The sequence below is a fragment of the Callorhinus ursinus genome, unplaced genomic scaffold (assembly GCF_003265705.2).
Source record: "Callorhinus ursinus isolate GAN/ISIS: 27379988/994484 unplaced genomic scaffold, GSC_fseal_2.0 scaffold26, whole genome shotgun sequence".
Taxonomy (NCBI): Eukaryota; Metazoa; Chordata; class Mammalia; order Carnivora; family Otariidae; genus Callorhinus; species Callorhinus ursinus.
The window spans coordinates 2,304,225-2,324,939 of NW_027397088.1; the positions used below are offsets into that span (position 1 = coordinate 2,304,225).

The following is a 20,715-nucleotide window of genomic DNA, read 5'->3' on the forward strand; positions in this document are numbered from 1 at the left end:
TTAGAAAGGTAAAATGACCTTTTGAAGACTCAGTTACCATGTTAGCTGGGTAGCAGTACTTGCAGGCTGGGGCCAGGTTTTCCAGAATTCTGGCTATATATGCTCTGAATCAGTGTCCAATATATAGTACTGTTTCTCCCATAACCAGGATTCATGGACCCAGGAATTAAGGGGTGGAAATTGGAGTATTATTGTTCACTATTACATCTAGTGACTCACCAGCAAAATTTTTGCTTCCTGTTTCTGTGACCTTATGTCCTGCTGGCCTAGAGATCTTAATTAGGTAGGGAGAAATGCTTCCACCAGGAGACACAACAACGATCCCATTGCACTGGAAGTTAAGACTGCCACCCAGCCACTGTAAGCTTCTTATGTCTCTGATTCAACAGGAAAAGAAAGTAGTTACTTGTGCTGGCTGGGGTGATTGATCCTAGCTAATACAGACTCTGATGTTTGGCTTCAGCCATTGGGTGAAAACCGGTGTCATTTACCACAGGAGGCACAAGTCTAGACAGAAGTTGGAATGGAATTAAGAATTCTCTCTTGAGGCCTGCCCTACCGAAGCCTGCGAGGGAGGGTGGTGACAGTTGCCCGGTCCCATTGTCCCAATGCCCAGCGCCAGCACCAGCTGCAAGAGTCAGAAGAAGCCGCAGGAGATCATGGATGTGGCGGAAGATTATGCTAAAGAAAGATATGGAGTATCTTCAATGATACCATCACAAGAAAAACCAGATCATGTTTTGGTTCGGATTAGTGACTTGACAGTACACAAAGCTGAAGAATTTGTTTGGGTGCGTGCAAGAGTTCATACAAGTATACCTAAAGGTAAGTAGTGTTTCTTAGTCCTACATCAGCAACAGTTTAATGTCCAGGCGCTCGTGGCGGTAGGAGACCATGCAAGCAAGCAGATGGTTAAATTTGCTGCCAACATTAACAAAGAGAGCATCGTAGATGTAGAAGGTGTAGTGAGAAAAGTGAATCAGAAAATTGGAAGCTGTACACGGCCAGACGCAGTTACATGTTCAAAAGATTTATATGATCAGTTTGAACCTTTCCTGCCCCTGCCGCTGGATGATGCTGTTTGGCCTGAAGCGGAAGGAGAAGAGGAAGGAAGAGCTACTGTTAAGCAGGATACAGGATTAGACAACAGAGTCATTGATCTTAGGACATCAGCTAGTCAGGCCGTCTTCCGTCTCCAGTCTGGCATCCTCCATCTTTTCTGAGAGAGTTTAATTAACAAGGATTTTGTGGAGATCCAAACTCCTAAAATTATCTCAGTTGCCAGTGAAGAAAGAGCCAATGTATTTACTGTGTCATATTTTAAAAATAATGCATACCTGGCCCAGTCCCCACAGCTGTACAAGCAAATGTGTATTTGTGCTGATTTTGAGAAGGTTTTCCGTATTGGACCAGTATTCAGAGCTGAAGACTCGAATACCCACAGACATCTAACTGAATTTGTTGGTTTGGACATTGAAACGGCTTTTAATTACCATTACCATGACGTTGTGGAAGAAATTTGCTGGCACCTTAGTAAAGATATTCAAAGGACTCCAAGAAAGGTTTCAACCGAAATTCAGACAATGAATAAAACAATTCCTGTGTGAGCCATTCAAATTTTTGGAGCCAACTTTAAGACTCAGGTATCCTGAAGTATTGACTATGCTTAGGGAAGCTGGAATCGAAATGGGAGATTAAGAAGATCTGAGTACACCCAATGAAAACTGTTGGGTCGTTTGGTAAAAGAAAGGTATGATACGGACTTTTATATTCTTGATAAATATCCTGTAAGGCTGTAAGACCTTTTTATACCATACCTGACCCAAGAAATCCTAAGTTTCTAACTTAGGATTTGTTCATGAGAAAAGAAGAAATACTATCAGGAACTCAAAGAATACATGATCCTCAGCTGCTAACAGAGCGAGCCCTACATCATGGAATTGATTTGGAGAAAATTAAAGCATACATTGATTCCTTCCGCTTTGGAGCCCCTTCTCATGCCAGCAGAGGCATTGGGTTGGAATGAGTGACAATGTTTTTTTGGGGCTTGCACAATGTTCATGAGACCTCAATGTTCCCCGGTGATCCCAAATGACTCCCTCCTTAAAGAAAGCCATGCTTTTTAAATTCTTTCCAGTAACCGGCTATTGACCAGGCTATCCCTTAGGTACTTAAAATATACAGTGTAGTAAATGTTTTATCTAAAGTGCCACAATTACTTTGGATTAATTCACTATAGGTTACTTTAAAAGAGAGGATTTTTATAACTTTGGACATGCTTCAGTAGGAAATGATTGAACATTTTAATAATAATTCATATGGTTATGTTAAAAATTCATATTGCATTACTACAATAGATGTTAACAATTTTAAACAGTTCAAAAAAAGAAAGAAAGAAAGAAAGAACTCTCTCTTGGACATGTTATAACCCAGAAGAAATATCAAGTGTGGATGTGTGTTTGGAGTCCACAGATCAAGCTTCTAGATACAGTTCTGCAAGTCACTGACATACAGATGATTTTGAAAGCTGTGGGACTGGATGGGATCATGTAAGGAAAGAAAGATAGTAAGGATTACCCAGGACTAAGCCCTGGACTCCAACATTCTGAGATAGAGGAAAGGAGGAGAAGGAGCCAGAGAAAGATAAAGAAACAGCAGGTATTATTGCAGAAAGAAAATGAAAGAAGTGTGGGACATAGAAGTCGAAAGGGGAAAGAATTTTAGGAAGTAAAACTGTCACCCAAAGATGGATTCAGATAAGGAAAGAGAAGTGACTTGTAACTGGAGGACAAATTGGAGAACATTGCACACCTTGACAGGTGTGGGCTTAGCAGAGTGGTGGAGGCAGAAGATGAATTGGAGTGTATTAATTATTTCTTGCTGTGTAACGCACTGCCACAAATTGATCATTAAAACAATGCACATTTATTATCTCACAGTTTCCATGGTTTAGGAGTTGGTACAGGCTGGCTGGGTTTTCTGCCCAGTGTCTCACCAAGTTGCATTCAGATGTCAGCCAGGGCTGTAACCTCATCCAGAGCTTAGCTCCTCTTCCAAACTCAATGCTTGTAGGTAGAATTGCATTTCTTGCAATTTTAGGTCTGAGACTCAACTCCTAGAGTCTGCCCACTGTTCCCTACCATGCTGCATTCTCCACAACATGGACTTTGCTTCTTCTAGGCCAGCAGAAGATTCTGGCTTTGAATCTCTGACTTCAAGAAAGGCCCAGTCCTCCTTTACAGACCGCTCTTATTGGCCCAGATCCACCCTGAATAATCTTACCTTTTAATTAATTCAAAATCAATTGATTAGTGACCCAATCACAGGAGTGAAATACCACCATATTCACAGTTCCACCTACACTCGCAGGAAGGAACTTTGAGGGTGTGTGCACCATGGGGTGGAATTTTGCCGGGCCATATTAGAACTCTACCTAGGACAAAGAAGGATTGAGAGGTTTGGAAGACACTGATTTAATAAACTGATGATACCTCTGCTCCATCCTGAGTACCTTCCTTACCAAGCACCCAACCCTCATTATTGCTGATCTCTAGAACAACCCTATGGGGCAGGTCCTGTTATTAGTCCCATTTTACAAATGAGGAATTTGGGATTCAGAGGATTTGATGACTTCCCAAGGTCATGCTACTATAAGAACATCAGGGTTCAAATTACATCCATCCTCCACCAAAGTTCCCTTGTATGGTGTTGTCTTATTGAAAACGGTTATTAATAAGGATAATGAAGTAAGTCTATGGCCAGGGCTCTTTAGGAATACAGTCACATGTCACAAGTGACATGTAAGATCCTCCACATTCAAATGTTGGCCTCAACTTTGCTCCACCCTCCTTCTTTGGTCCCCTCTTCATCCTTTATGGCTGTACCTCTCAGTTCTTCAACTCCTGCCACATCTCTGGGATCAGCCTCTCTTTGTCACCTCCCCACTAGCCTAGGCCCTCTCTCTCATACATGGGTTACTATGAGAGCCATGAAAAGATTTCCCCTTTTTAAAAGGTCTTTTTAAAACCCAGCTGGACCAAAGAATCTTCTCTGAATACCATTTGGATTCCTTTTCCATCCTATCCAACATGCTTGCTCTGTCTGCCTCCAGAGCTACCATTCCTTCCTGCCTGGCTGCTCTGGGACATGTTTTATGCCTCAACCACCCACAGCCTTTGACCAGGTACCATTCCAGAACCTGAATAGAGTAATTGTTAGTTGACCAGACAAACTAATGGGAGCTAAATCATTCTGAGAAGAATCTGTAAATGCTTGTGCTCAAGCTTCCAGGGCCAATGTAAATTCAGATCTGGGACCCCTGTCCCCCCCATTATGGCTCCATTCTGAGACTGCATTGAGAATGTTCTTTGCTCTTCTTCCCCATGAAGCCCCTTCATTTGAACCAGCTCAAGGGGGAATAAACACCTACTCCAGGTCTCCCAACACCCAGAAAGAGGACTCATGCTTAATTGTTAGCTCAAAACTAAACCTCTCTTGACTAAACCTCTCTTGATGGGGTAAGGAGAAATGGGGGGATATTGTTTAATAGGCACAGAGTTTCAGTATGGGGAGATAAAAAAGTCCTGGAGATGGATGGTAGTAATGGTTTCACAACAATATGAATGTATTTAATGCACTGACCTATACATTTAAAAATGGTTAAAATGATAAATTTTATGTTATGTATATTTTACACAGTTTATAAACAAACAAACAAACAAACAAAGAAATGTTAATCCTTGCTTTCTACATCCTTTCTCAACCAGCCCCTTCCTATCCTGTGCCATTCCTTACCACTTGCTCACAGTGGCCCTCTCATCCCTGGCCTCCCCTCTAAACCTATGGGCCTTCAAGCCTTTTCTTCTGCTCCTTCATCCACCTTGAAGTCAGACACATTCTACTCTAATCACTAACATAGTCTTTAAGGCTCAGTTTAAGACATTTATTCCATGACACCCTCCTAAGCTGTTCCACCTTGAATAGTGACTTCCCTTACTTAGAATTATTACCTTAGCCTTCATGCAGAGCCTCTTTTACACTATCACACACTTTCTTCTGTCTCATCTTGGATTTACAGGTTCCACGCATATCTGTGTGTACGAGAAAACACTACAGTAAGAGTGTAAGCTTGCTGAGGGCAAGGATTTATTCCTGAATAATCTGCCAATACCCACTCATTGAAGGTTTGCATATGGCTCACTCTGAGGAAACCCAAAAAAACATGACCATGGTCTCAGCACTCAAGGAACTTAATAAAATTATTGTGATACAAAATTTACCCTTTTAATCATTTTTAAGTGTACATTTCTATGGCATTAAGTAATTCACCACTATCTATCTCCAGAATTTATTCATCTTCCCAAACTGGAACTCTATACCTATCAAGCAAAAATTCTGCACCCCTTCTTCCTCATTCTATTTTCTGTCTCTATGAATTTGGCTAGGTACCTTATGTAAGTGGAGTCATACAATACTTGTCCTTTTGTGACTGGCTTATTTCATTTAGCATAATGTCCTCAAGGTTCAGCCATGTTGTAGCCTGTGTCAGAATTTTCTTTCTTTAAAAGGACAAATAATGTCCCAATGTATGGAAATACATTTCATTTTCCATTCATCACCAGTGGACATTGGATTCTTTCTACGTTGTCTTATTGTGAGTAATGCTGCTACAAATATGTACAAATATCTGTTAGAGTCCCTGCTTTCAATTCTTAGAAGTAGAATTGCTGGATCCTATGTTAATACTACAATTAGTTTTTTTGAGGTCAAGAATCCTCTAAGTACCCAAGGAGACAGAACTAGCATGTATGAAACCTTCAAAACTAAATAGCAGTCATTAAAAACTAATGATTTATTGTACGGTGACTAACATAACATAATAAAATAAACTAAATTAAACAACAACAACAACAACAACAACAAAAACTAAATAGCAGAAAGAGCTTTCTAATTGGTCCCAGAACCTAGTAGCCATGCCAACCCTGACTCTACCACAGGGGTGATCTTGAGCACATACCTTAAACATGAACCCATCATTACAAGTCTATATAAAATATTCTTTTTTCCATTCCAAGATTCATATTGCCCTCACATTTCAGCATCTTTAAAATCAGCATGTGTTATATTTGGTGGTATACCATATTTTAATGGTAACATTTTTCACTTAGTGGGACATAAAAGAACAGTGCATTCTTCTTACAAATGGTGGATCCTTAGGCTCCAAACACAGCACCAGAGAGATGAAAACAGAGAGTACCCTAAGCATGGATAACTTTTGCTTTCCTTCATTATGTTATACAGTAATGACTATATAAATGTAACCAAAGGTCAAGAAAAGAGAGACCATGAAGTGTTTGACCCACTAGGGAAGGTTTCTTGGAGGAGAAAGGATTTGAGCTAACCATTCAGGATGGATAACTCAGGATAAACTAAGGATAGAGGGGAAAGCATTTGTTAGAGGACAGCCTAGCAGATCAAAGGCAAGGAGAAAGAAACTATTAAACCCTAATTAAGGGTGAGTAGAGGAAGGAATATTTTTTTCACAGTTATTGGCTTAATCAGATTTCTGAAGTGAGATAAATGAAATAAGTCAAACAGAGAAAGGCAAATACTATATGATCTCTCTTATATGTAGAATTTTAAAAAAAGATGAAAATGAGCTCATAGGTACCAAGACTAGATTGGTGATTATCAGAGGTGACAGATGGAGGTGGGTGAAATAGATGAAGGGGATCAAAAGTTACAAACTTCCAGTTATAAAATAAATAAGTCACAGGATGTAATGTACAGAATGTAAATATAATTAATAATAATGTCCTACACATTTGGAAATTGCTAAAAGAATAGATTTAAAAGTCCTCACCACAAGAAAAATAAATTTGCAACAAACAATGAATCATGGAACACTGCATCAAAAACTAATGATGTAATATATGGTGATTAACATAACAATAAAAAAAATTAAAAAAAAAAAAAAGAAAAATAAATTTGCAACTATATATGGCAGCAGATGTTAACTAGATTTTGTGGCAATCATTTCACAATAAAACAAAAATTTTTTCTTTCTTTTCTTTTTTTAGAGAGAGAGAGCTGGGGAGAGGGGCAGGGAGAGACAGAATCTTAAGCACACTACACTCTCAGCATGGAGCCCGAAGTGGGGCTTGATCTCATGATCCTGAGATCATGACCTGAGTGAAATCAAGAATCAGACACTTAACCAACTGAGCCACCCAGGTGCCCCAACAAAATTTATGAAAAAAAGAAAAAGGAATCAGCAGTAAATAAACAAATAATTCAATTAGAAAATAGGAAAGACTTGAACAGACATTTCACCAAAGAATATATATAGATGTATATAGATGACAAGTAAGTATGTGAAAAGTTGTTCAACATTATTAGTCATTCGGGAAATGCAAAATAAAACCACAATGAGATATTTGAGATAATACTATACATTAATTAAAACAACTAAAATTTAAAAAATAATGAAAATACAAAATGCTGGCAAGCAGGTGGAGATACTGGATCTCTCAGATATTTCTGGTAGAAATGTAGAATGGTGAAGCCTCTCTGGAAAACAACTTTGCACTTTCTTATAAAATAAAACTTACACTTACCATAGGGTTCAGCAACTGCGCTCATCAGCATTTATCCCAGAGCAATGAAAACATGCCCACACACAAACCTGAACACAAATGTTCACAGTAACCTTATTTGTGATAACTAAACTTGGAAACAACCCAAATGTCCTTGGAAGCATGAATAGCTAGATTAAAGTACATCTGTACACTGGGACATTATTTGGCAATAAAAAGGAATGAGCAATTGATACATACTACAGCTTGAGTGAATCACATAGGCTTTATGCTAAATGAAAAAAAGCCAGTCTTAGATTACATTACAAACTGCACGATTCCATTTACATAACCTTATGGAGATGACCAAAGTGTGTGTGTGTGGTTTCTAGGGAACAAGGATAGGAGGGTATGCAGGTAATATGACTATAAAGAGGTAGGATGAGAGAGTTGCTTTGTGGGGATAAAACAGTTCAGAATGTGCTTATGGTAGTGGTTACACGAATCTATACATGAGATAAAAATGCATAGAATTATACACACACACACACACACACACACACACACACACACATGAACATATATAAATGAGTACAGGTGAAAATTGGTGACATCTGCTAAGATCTCTAGTCTAGTTAACCATATAATGTCAATTTCCTGGCTTTGTTATCACACTATAGTCATGCAAGATGTTTCTATTGGGGGAAGATAGGAGAAGAGTACTAGGACTCTATGATTTTTGCAACTTCCTGTGAGTCTATAATTATTTCAAAATAAAGTTTTCTCTTTTTAATGATTTTATTTGTAAGTAATCTCTACACTCCACACAACCTTAAGATCAAGAGTCGCATGCTTTACTGAGCCAGCCAGGCATCCCCAAAATAAAATTTTTTGAAAGAAAATCTGGAAGCTAATTACTAGATAATCAAGAATCTATAAAGTATACCAAGATCCTTTGAGTCAAGGACGATCTCATGAAGAAGTGATATCTTCTCTGAAACTTCAGAGAAAAGATTGCTCTTCATGTAAGCTCCATCAGTTTCTGCTGAAACAATGCCTTCTGAGTTGGTCCCAAAGTCCTCCTCCCGGAAGTAGGAACTTCCTACCTACCAATCCTAGTATTGGTAAGAGTCATTGACAATAGGCCTTGAGAGGCTAAAAGAAGAGAAAGTCAGGACCTGGAGATGTGTGGATGGGGATGTGGCTGTGTAAGTGTATGTGCATGTATGTGTGTTCATGCATGAATCTGTGGAGGTTATGGGGGAGGCAGTTGCTGAGAAAGAAGTTACCAGTTACTTATTTTCCTCAGAGTTGGCTCCAGATAGATAATAGCTGGACTGATCCAAGATTACAAATTCAGTCCCTTGGAGCTGACTTAGTTTTTGTTCCAAAGCTATGAATATGCTCTCACCCCACTGGATCCAAAGGGGGCTGGGAATAGAATTAGAGTGGATCCATACAAGTCCTTTGATAACCCACAATATAGGTATGTGATCTACTATCACAGGGGAACATTCCTGGTAAGATGGAAAATTGGATTTCTGAGTCATATAGGACTAGACTTGAATTCTGGCCTTAATGCTCACTAGGGGGCCAGGAGCACTTGATTCAACTTCTCTGGGGTAGAGCATTATACTAGTTAAAATCAGTTCATATTTTTTTAACACTTTCTATATGTAAGGCTCTAGGCAAAGCACTCATCTACCTCATAACTTTCTTGTTTTTTTTTAAGATTTTATTTATTTATTTGACAGAGAGAGAGAGCACAAGCAGGGGGAGTAGCAGAGGGAGAGGGAAGAGCAGGCTCCGCACTAAGCAGGGAGCCATATGCAGGGTGCAGGGCTCGCTCCCAGAACCCTGGGATCATGATCTGAGCTGAAGGCAAATGCTTAACTGACTGAGCCACCCAGGTACCCCCTCATAACTTTCTTGAATAATGTAAATGACGTTATAAATCTTAAACTGCCTGGCAGAATACACATATCAAGAAAGCAATTGATAAACTCTGCACTTAAATATTATCTCTATTATTACAGTAACCAAGATGAAAAAGGAAGAACACATCTCATTTGAGATTAGTACAATCTCCGAAAATAGATTTTCACATGCTGATTTTCAAATGGTGAAACAAGCCCAACTAACACCGAGAATCATTAAGTGTGCTCTGCATTGGACATTAGTTATGATCCCTGAAAATTTCAGCACAAAGAATCCATGTGTTTTCTGGCACATGTATTAAAGTTGGATCTCTTCTTAAGATACTCAAAAGAAAAAGTGGTTCCCTTAGTGTTAGTAACTTAGAAAACACAGAGCTATTCCCTTTCATCTAACTATGCAATGATGTATCAGTCAAAGTAAATACAAAGAGTACAGTTAAGTAAAAATGCAAGGAACATCAGTGAGATGTAGACCTGAAATAAGTTAAAGTACTTAAATAAAGGTTTGGCTGAATCATGGAGTAAAATGCCAAATAAGATCTGATGCTGATGCAGGATCTATGACATAGGAGGAGGGCTGATTTGGAGGAGTTTTGTAACAGATGGCTGTTAACTTAGGATTTTAATCCTCCTCAGACTTGGTAAATATGAATCCAGGGTATTCTGACTACTGCATGCTAATGTTTTGTCCTTGCTTTTAGCCTGGGGACTGGGGTGTGTCTTCAAACATTGAGGGGTGATGGTGTGTTGGTGAAGGTGATGGTGATGGTGATGGTGGTGGTGATGGTGATGGTGGTGGTGGTGATAGTGGCCTGTGTGTGTGTGTATGTGTGTGTGTATTAGTTATAACCAGCACCTTACATTGAGACAAATGACATGCTTAACTCTCATTAAAAAGGACCCCAAAGGACAACTACAAAATACCAGTGTAAACAGACAAAATTCAGAGAGTTTCAAGAAGGTCTTCTCCTTCAAATGTTCTATCCCTTCCCCTACCATCTTCTTCCCTGGAACTCAATGACATCTTTGGATTTCCAAGCTTAATTTTGCATTATAGTTTTTATGAAATTCAACATATGTTTTCAAAGGCCATTTGCAGCCATCTTGACTTGGGCCTGACTGTTTCTCCATCTGGAGGGAAATAAGATAAATGCATAATTACATAAGGACCCCCATTTTCCACTTTGCCCCATATCACTTTATTCTGTGGAGGTACAGACATGGTTTTTGGGGAGAACATTTGAAATCAAATACATCTGTTTGAATTCATTTTGCATATAGAAGTTCTAAGCCTTAAGTAAAATGGAAAAACTAATTTTTTTGTGGTTTTCAAAGCAAGTAAAATGGCCCAAATCACTTATATTTCTTAATCCCTAGTGTGACCACTAGGTTTGTGATGTTCCATGGGAGTCTTTTCCAAATCAGTTACTTCCTAATTTGGTCTTTTAATCTTCTTCCTCAGCTTTTCCTTCAGCATAGTTGTTGGGTCTCAGATGTCTGGATACATCTTAAATCTCTGATTCCAACTAACTCTATTGGCAAGTATCTGCTTCCCAATTTGTTTTTTAAGTTACATTTTAAACCCTTTAGCCCAAAGAGAAATATCTGGAAAGCAAGCAAGTCTTAGAAATTCATTGAGAAGCTTAAAAAATAATTCAAATGAGCTTTATTCCCGAGCTGAGGTTTAATTTACCAATGTTAATTCTCAAAAAAAAATGCATTCCATCAGTACAGGGTGCAAGTGCTCTGAGGTTTACATATCAAATGCTTGAAAGACACTTTGAATTACAACTGCTTTTCCCTCTCTGCTTTTAGGAAAGACAAAACAAACAAATAAACAAAAAACCCAGAGGAAAATTATGTAATTGTTGGGATTTTGTAAGGGGAATTAGGAAGAAAAAAATACACTTTCAGGGAATTTTCTATCATCCATACATGATAAGCCCAATTTCTTGTACCTTCTACTGTTCTATTCATAGAGCTTTATAAAGAGAGCCACTGGTCAGAACAAGAACCACCAAGGAATCACAAAAATCTTCAAACATGAAAACAAAAGTCTACTGCTGTGTAGCAAATCAATCCTCATTGATTCATTTAATATATGACTCTTGAATGGCTCCTAAGTTCCAGGCCAAAGACTAGGTGCTCAGGATAGAGAGGTCCTTTTCTTTGTGGGCCTGGTTCTGCACACTGCTAAGCTCTTGTCTGCTCTCAGGTCTAGTCCTGAGATGATTACTGGACAGCTCTATTTTGGTACTGCAAACTCAGGATGTTTTATTTATTTTTTATTATTATGCTATGTTGATCAGCATATATTACATCATTAGTTTTTGATGTAGTGTTCCATGATTCATTGTGGGCATATAACACCCAGTGCTCCATGAAGTACATGCCCTCTTTAATACCCATCACCAGGCTAACCCATCCCCCCACCCCCTCCCCTCTAAAACCCTCAGTTTGTTTTTCAGAGTTCATCATCTCTCATGGTTTGTCTCCCACACTGATATCCCCCCCTTCATTCTTCCCTTCCTGCGATCTTCTTTTTTTTTTTAACATATAATGTATTATTTGTTTCAGAGATACAGGTCTGTGATTCAACAGTCTTACACAATTCACAGTGCTCACCATAGCACATACCCTCCCCAATGTCTATCACCCAGCCACCCCATCCCTCCCACCCCCCCACCACTCCAGCAACCCTCAGTTTGTTTCCTGAGATTAAGAATTCCTCATATCAGTGAGGTCATATAATACATGTCTTTCTCTGATTGACTTATTTCACTCAGCATAATACCCTCCAGTTCCATCCACATCATTGCACATGGCAAGATTTCTTTCCTTTTGATGGGTGCATAATATTCCATTGTATATGTATACCACATCTTCTTTACCCATTCATGTGTCGATGGACATCTTGGCTCTTTCCACAATTTGGCTACTGTGGACATTGCTGCTATAAACATTGGGATGAACATATCCCTACGGATCCCTACACTTGTATCTGTGGGGTAAATACCCAGTAGTGCAATTGCTGGATCGTATGGTAGCTCTATTTTCAACTTTTTGAAGAATCTCCATACTGTTTTCCAGAGTGACTGCACCAGCTTGCATTCCCACCAACAGTGTAGGAGGGTTCCCCTTTCTCCGCATCCCCGCCAACATCTGTCATTTCCTGACTTGTTAATTTTAGGCATTCTGACTGGTGTGAGGTGGTATCTCATTGAGGTTTTGATTTGGATTACCCTGATCCTGAGCGATGTTGAGCACTTTTTCATGTGTCTGTTGGCCATTTGGATGTCTTCTTTGGAAAAATGTCTGTTCGTGTCTTCTGTCCATTTCTTGACTGGATCATTTGTTCTTTGGGTGTTGAGTTTAAGAAGTTCTTTATAGATTTTGGATACTAGCCCTTTATCTGATATGTCATTTGCAAATATCTTCTCCCATTCTGTCCGTTGTCTTTTGGTTTTGTGGACTATTTCTTTTGCTGTGCAAAGCTTTTCATCTTGATGAAGTCCCAATAGTTCATTTTTGCCCTTGCTTCCCTTGCCTTTGGCGATGTTTCTAGGAAGAAGTTGCTGTGGCTGAGGTCGAAGAGGTTGCTACCTGTGTTCTCCTTTAGGATTCTGATAGACTCCTGTCTCACACTGAGATCTTTAAACCATTTGGAGTTTATTTTTGTGTGTGGTGTAAGGAAATGTTGAGTTTCATTCTTCTACATGTGGCTGTTCAATTTTCCCAGCACAATTTGTTGAAGAGACTTTCTTTTTCCATTGGATACTCTTTCCTGCTTTGTCGAAGATTAGTTGACCATAGAGTTGAGGGTCCATTTCTAGGCTTGCTATTCTGTTCCATTGATCTCTGTTTTTGTGCCAGTACCATACTGTCTTGATGACGACAGCTTTGTAATAGAGCTGTAAGTCCGGAATTGTGATGCCGCCAGCTTTGCTTTTCTTTTTCAACATTCCTCTGGCTATTCGGGGTCTTTTCCGGTTCCATACAAATTTTAGGATTATTTGTTTCATTTCTTTGAAAAAAGTGGATGGTCTTTTGATAGGGATTGCACTGAATGTGTAGATTGCTCTAGGTAGCATTGACATCTTCACAATATTTGTTCTTCCAATCCATTAGCATGGAATGTTTTTCCATTTCTTTGTGTCCTCCATAATTTCTTTCATGAATATTTTATAGTTTTCTGAGTGCAGATTCTTTCCCTCTTTGCTTATATTTATTCCTAGGTATCTTATGGTTTTGGGTGCAATTATAAATGGGATCGACTCTTTAATTTCTCTTTCTTCTGTCTTGTTGTTGGTGTATAGGAATGCCACTGATTTCTGTGCATTGATTTTATATCCTGACACTTGACTGAATTCCTGTATGAGTTCTAGCAGTTTTGGGGTGGAGTCTTTTGGGTTTTGCACATAAAGTATCATATCATCTGCAAAGAGTGAGAGTTTGACTTCTTCTTTGCTGATTCGGATGCCTTTTATTTCTTTTTGTTGTCTGATTGCTGTGGCTAAGACTTCTAATACCATGTTGAATAGCAGTGGTGATACTGGACATCACTGCCGTGTTCCTGACCTTAGAGGGAAGGTTCTCAGTTTTTCCCCATTGAGAATGATATTCGCTGTGGGTTTTTCATAGATGGCTTTTAGGATATTGAGATATGTACCCTCTATCCTTATACTCTGAAGAGTTTTGATCAAGAAAGGATGCTGTACTTTGTCAAATGCTTTTTCTGCATCTATTGAGAGGATCATATGGTTCTTGTTCTTTCTTTCATTAATGTATTGTATCACATTGATTGATTTGTGGATGTTGAACCAACCTTGTAGCCCAGGGATAAATCCCACTTGGTCGTGGTGAATAATCCTGTTAATGTACTGTTGGATCCTATTGGCTAGTATTTTGGTGAGAATTTTTGCATCCATGTTCATCAAGGGTATTGGTCTGAAATTCTCCTTTTTGATGGGGTCTTTGTCTGGTTTGTGGATCAAGGTAATGGTGGCCTCATAAAACGAGTTTGGAAGTTTTCCTTCCATTTCTATTTTTTGGAACAGTTTCAGAAGAATAGGTATTAAATCTTTTTGAAATGTTTGATAGAATTCCCCTGGGAAGCCATCTGGCGCTGGGCTTTGTTTTTTGGGAGATTTTTAATGACTGCTTCAATTTCCTTAGTGGTTATAGGTCTGTTCAGGTTTTCTATTTCTTCCTGGTTCAATTTTGGTAGTTGATACATCTCTAGGAATGCATCCATTTCTTCCAGATTATCTAATTTGTTGGCAGAGTTGCTTGCAATATGTTCTTAGAATTGTTTGTATTTCTTTGGTGTTGGTTGTGATCTCTCCTCTTTCATTCATGATTTTGTTGATTTGGGTTATTTCTCTTTTCTTTTTGATAAGTCTGGCCAGGGTTTATCAATCTTGTTAATTCTTTCAAAGAACGAGCTCCTAGTTTCGTTGATCTGTGCTACTATTCTTTTGGTTTCTACTTCATTGATTTCTGCTCTGATCTTTCTTATTTCTCTTCTCCTGCTGGGTTTAGGCTTTATTTGCAGTTCTCTCCAGCTCCTTTAGGTGTAGGGTTAGGTTGTGTATTTGAGGCCTTTCTTGTTTCTTGAGAAAGGCTTGTATTGCTCTATACTTTCCTCTTAGGACTGCCTTTTCTGCATCCCAAAGATTTTGAACAGTTGTGTTTTTATTTTCATTGGTTTCCATGAATTTTTAAAATTCTTCTTTAATTTCCTGGCTGACCCATTCATTCTTTAGTAGGATGCTCTTTAGCCTCTATGTATTTGAGTTCTTTCCGACTTTCCTCTTGTGATTGAGTTCTAGTTCCAAAGCATTGTGGTCTGAAAATACGCAGGGAATGATCCCAATCTTTTGGTACCAGGTTTTTTGAGACCTGATTTGTGACCTAGGATGTGATCTATTCCGGAGAATGTTCCATGGGCACTAGGGAAGAATGTGTATTCTTTTGCTTTGGGATGGAATGTTCTGAATATATCTGTGAAGTCCATTTGGTCCAGTGTGTCCTTTAAAGTCTCTATTTTCTTGTTGATCTTTTGCTTAGATGATCTGTCCATTTCAGTCAGGGGGGTGTTAAATATTGTATTGTTGTCAATGTATTTCTTTGCTTTTGTTATTAATTGCCTTATATAATTGGCTGCTTCCATGTTAGGGGCATAGAGATTTACAATTGTTAGATATTCTTGTTGGATAGACCCTTTAAGTAGGACATAGTGTCCTCCCTCCTCTCTTATTATAGTCTTTGGTTTTAAAATCTAAATTTGTCTAATACAAGAATTGCCACCCCAGCTTCCTTTTGATCTCCATTAGCATGGTAAATAGTTTTCCACCCGTTCACTTTCAATCTGGGGGTGTCTTTGGGTCTAAAATGAGTCTCTTGCAGACAGCATATGGATGGGTCTTGTTTTTTTATCCAATCTGATAGCCTGTGTCTTTTGATTGGGGCATTGAGCCCATTTACATTCAGGGTAACTATTGAAAGATATGAATTTAGTGCCATTGTATTGCCTGTAAGGTGACTGTTACTGTATATTGTCTGTGTTCCTTTCTGATCTATGCTGCTTTAGGCTCTCTCTTTGCTTTGAGGACCCCGTTCAATATTTCTTGTAGGGCTGGTTTCGTGTTTGCAAATTCCTTTAGTGTTTGTTTGTCCTGGAAGCTTTTTATCTCTCCTTCTATTTTCAATGGCAGCCTAGCTGGATATAGTATTCTTGGCTGCATATTTTTCTCTTTCTGGCCTGCTAGGTCTTGTGGATAGGTCTGTTGCCAATCTAATATTTCTACCATTGTAGGTTACAGATCTCTCCTTCCGAGTTGCTTTCAGGATTTTCTCTTTGTCTCTGAGACTTGTAAGTTTTACTATTAGATGTTGGGGTGTTGACCTATTTTTATTGATTTTGAGAGGGGTTCTCTGTGCCTCTTGGATTTTGATGCCTGTTTCCTTCCCCAAATTAGGGAACTTCTCTGTTATAATTTGCTCCAATATACCTTCTGCCCCCCTCTCTCTTTCTTCTTCTTTTGGGATTCCAATTATTCTAATGTTGTTTCATCTTATGGTATCAGTTATCTCTCAAATTCTGCCCTTGTGATCCAGTAGTTGTTTATCTCTCTTTTTCTTAGCTTCTTTATTTTCCTTCATTTGGTCTTCTATTTCACTAATTCTCTCTTCTGCCTCATTTATCCTAGCAGTTACAGCCTCTATTTTTTATTGCACCTCATTAATAGCCTTTTTTATTTCAACTTGGTTAGATTTTAGTTCTTTTATTTCTCCAGAAAGGGTTTCTCCAATAACTTCCATGCGTTTTTCAAGCCCAGGTAGTATCTTTAAAATCATCATTCTGAACTCTAGTTCCAACATCTTACTAATGTCTGTATTGATTAGGTCCCTGGTAGTCGGCACTGCCGCTCATTCTTTTTGTTGAGGTGATTTTTCCTGTCTTGTCATTTTGTCCAGAGGAGAATAGATGAATTAGAGAACAAAATGCTAACAGGGTAACAATGTTCCCAGAAAATATACACTAAACAAATCAGAAAAGACCTAAAACTCGGGAAAAGAAAGGGAAAGAAAGAAAAAAGAAAAAGATAAGATAAAAACAAACAAACAAAAAACAGAATATGATCAAATATGATCAGGCTGGTGCATAGATCAGTGCCACACCCTAGATTTTGGGAGTATTTTGGTATGTTAGAAGAAAGTGCCTCCCAAAATTTTAAAGAAAGAAAAATTTATATATGTACAAAAATAAGGGTTAATACGATGAAGGGATGGAATATGACTGTAAAGATGAAAATTATAAAAGATTTTATAAAAGGAATTGATAAGAAGTTGTTTGAAAGAAGAAAGAAGAGGATTTTTAAAAAGGGGGGGTAGAGAATGTGATCAAGCAGGAGACTAGAACAAAGCCATACACTAGAGATTTAGGGTATTATTTGATCTGTTAGAAGAAAGTGTATCTCAAAATTTTAAAGAGAATATACTTGAATTTTTGAGAGAAAAAATATGTGTGTGTGTGTGTGTGTGTATATATATATATATATATATATATATATATATACCAAAAATAAGGTTAACTACTATGAAGGATGGAATATGACTCTAAAAATGAAAAATAAAAAAGATTTTTTAAAAAAGGAATTGATAAGATGTTGGTTGAAAAAGCAAAAAAATTTAAAAAAAAGTTAAAAAAATTAACTTTTAAAGACTAAGGAATCATGGGGAAAAAGCCATGAATTCTATGTGCTATATTCCCCTAGCGCTGGAGTTCTGCCGTTCTCATTGATCAGTAAACTTGGTCTTGGCTGGGGCTTCTTGCTGATCTTCTGGGGGAGGGGCCTGTTGCCATGGCTTCCAAATGTCTTTGCCGAAGGTGGAATTGCCCTGCCCTTGCTGGCATGGGCTAAGTAATCAGCTCGGGTTTGCTCTCAGGAGCTTTTGTTCCCTGCAAGCTTTCCATACAGCTTTGGAGGACGAGAGTGAAAATGGCTGCCTCCCAATCTCCACCCCTGAGGAGCTGAGAACTCCGGGCCTCACTCCTCAGTGTGCCTCCAGAGAAAAGCAGTCAATCACTCCCCTCTCCCCGTCTCTGGCTGCACTCCGTGCTCACCTGGCCTGTGACTGAACATTTCTATCTCTGGCACCCGACCCCACACAGAGTCTCCAAACCCAGCACATCCCTGCAGTGCGCTCCCACGCCGCTCCTCCCCGGGGGGAAGAAGGGGAGTCTCCCCGGATCCACCGCTCGTTGGGTCCCTGCTGGAAAAGCAGTGGCCTGACTGTGCTGCATATCACAGTTTATGGCAACCCCGAGCTGAGAGCCCACTCCTCAGCTCCATCTCTGCAGCCGGCTTCCCCGCTCCAATACCTGGGAGCTCTGCCACACTCAGGCACCCCTGGTCTTTCTGTGACCCAGGGGGTCCTGAGACCACACTGTCCCAGTGAGGGTTCCACCCCTCGCTTAGCCACTGGAGCGACGTCCCTCAGCGGAGCTGACTTCTAAAAATTCTGATTTTGTCCTCTGCTGCTCTATCACTTGCCAGAAGCGGCTGACGGAGGCCGCCTCCCCACCATCTATCCCCCAAATATCGCCTCGGATTCACTTCTCCGCACATCCTACCTTCCAGAAAGTGGTCGCTTTTCTGTTCAGAGAGTTGTTGCTATTCCTTTTTTCAATCTCCTGTTGAGTTCATAGGTGTTCAGAATGGTTTGATCCCTATCCAGCTGAATTCCTGGGACCAGATGAAATCCAGGTCTCCTACTCCTCCGTTATCTTGCTCCACCCCCCATAATTGATTATTTAAAGCAAAAAATAATAATGTATTGTGAGGTCTATAATATAATATGGCAGTAAAATATATGACAATAATAGCACAAAGAAATTAAGTGAAATTATTCTGTTATATGGTTCCTATTTTATACTTGAAGTAGTATATATTATTTGAAACTAGACTGTGAAAAGTTAAAAATCCATACTATAATCCATAAATAACCAAAAATATAGAGTTATAAAGCTAATAAAGGAGGTACAACAAAATACTAAAAAATACTCAACTCAAAGGGGGAAAAAAGAGGAACAGAAAAGAACACAGGAGATAAATAGAAAACAAATAGTAACATGGTAGAATTAAACCCAAACATACCAATAATTTTATTAAATATAAATGGACTATGCATGCCGATTAAAAAGCACAGATTGCCACACAGGATAAGAATCAAGTACTGGGGTGCCTGGGTGGCTCAGTCGGTAAAACATCTGACTTCAGCTCAGTTCATGATCTAGATCCTGGGATCAAGCCCCTATCAAGCTCTGCATTCAGGGGGGAGTCTGCCTATCCCATTGCTTCCTGTGTGTTTCCCTTTAAGAATTAAAGAAATCTTTCCTAGAAATACCTCTGCAGATTTCTATTTATTCTGCATTGGCCAGAATTGCATCAAAGTCCATGCTTAAATCATGACTTGGACCAATCTTGGTTTTCCCCATGGAGCTAGGGCCTAGCTCCTTGCAAGCACAGAGAATGTGTGAAAACTAAACCAGATCAGTCTTTTAGTGAGGGAGAAGAGGAGGACCAACTTTTGGGTAGAAACCAACAATATCTGCTACTCTGTATGATACCATTAAATATTGCACCAGTCTGAAGCAGCTCAGAAATGTTACTTTTAAAGTATTTTATGTAATTGTATTGGATGGTGTGTCATAGGGCTTTAAGAAGTTGATGTGTGCATTAAGAAGGGATTTTTATTAGGTGGATGTTAGGGGTGGAGAAAGAAGGATTCAGGACAAGGAACAGTGTGTGTAAAGGCACAGAGACATAAAACAGAAAAGCATGTTCAGGGAATTTCAAGTACTATAATTTAGCATGCCTGCAGTAAAGAATGCAAGCAGAAAGCAGGGGTAGATATGGCTAGTTAGGTAGGCAGGGGCTAGATCACTCTGCTAAAGAGTTTGGACTTCGTTCTATGGGAATGAGAGTGCCATGTTGGATTGGTATTTTAGAAAACTCAACTGGTAGTCATGTGGAATAGGAGTGAGTCTGAAGGATGGGTTGTCAGTGAGGAAGCCCTCCCAACAGCCCAGGAAGGAGGTGGGAAGTGAAGTATGTGAGTAAAGAGGTGTGGACAGTTGAAGGATATCTAGTAGGTAGAATCAACAGAACTTAATGGCCAATGAAGTTAAAATGGCCTAGAGCTACCTGACGTGGGAAGCAGAGGTTTCATAAAAAAAAAAAAGTAGTGGGATTTTATTTTAACTATATTTTTTATTCTAATAAGATGAACTAAAAGCATTTGTTTGAGTTTGTGCTCAGTAAAGGATTACATCATGACTGGCAGAGTTGACCTTAACATCATGGGACTGGGGACAAAACTCTTGACAAAATTGTGAAGTTTAACTTCCAATGTCTTTAATGTCCTTTTCCTGTTTTGTGGCATTCCCAGGAAGCACCTATATAACCAGCCAATTACTATTTTTTGAGCATTTATTCAGTGTCATCTTATAAAAGAGAACTTACCATAAAACACCAGTATCTCAAGTTGGGAGATATGGTACAGTATCTGCAAAGACCATGGCCCCAAATTCCCCCTACCTCTGATTGTACATGCCATTACTCCCATCAAGAGGGAGAGTCTATTTCCTGTCCTCTGGCATTATAACTTGTTATGACCAATAAAATGCAACAGAAATG

General features: G+C 39.1%; 1 pseudogene; it reads left to right on the top strand.

Moving 5' to 3' along the window:
- Positions 1 to 594: 594 nt before the first annotated feature.
- LOC112838285 (aspartate--tRNA ligase, cytoplasmic pseudogene) lies at positions 595 to 2,095 on the top strand (annotated as a pseudogene).
- Positions 2,096 to 20,715: the final 18,620 nt, after the last annotated feature.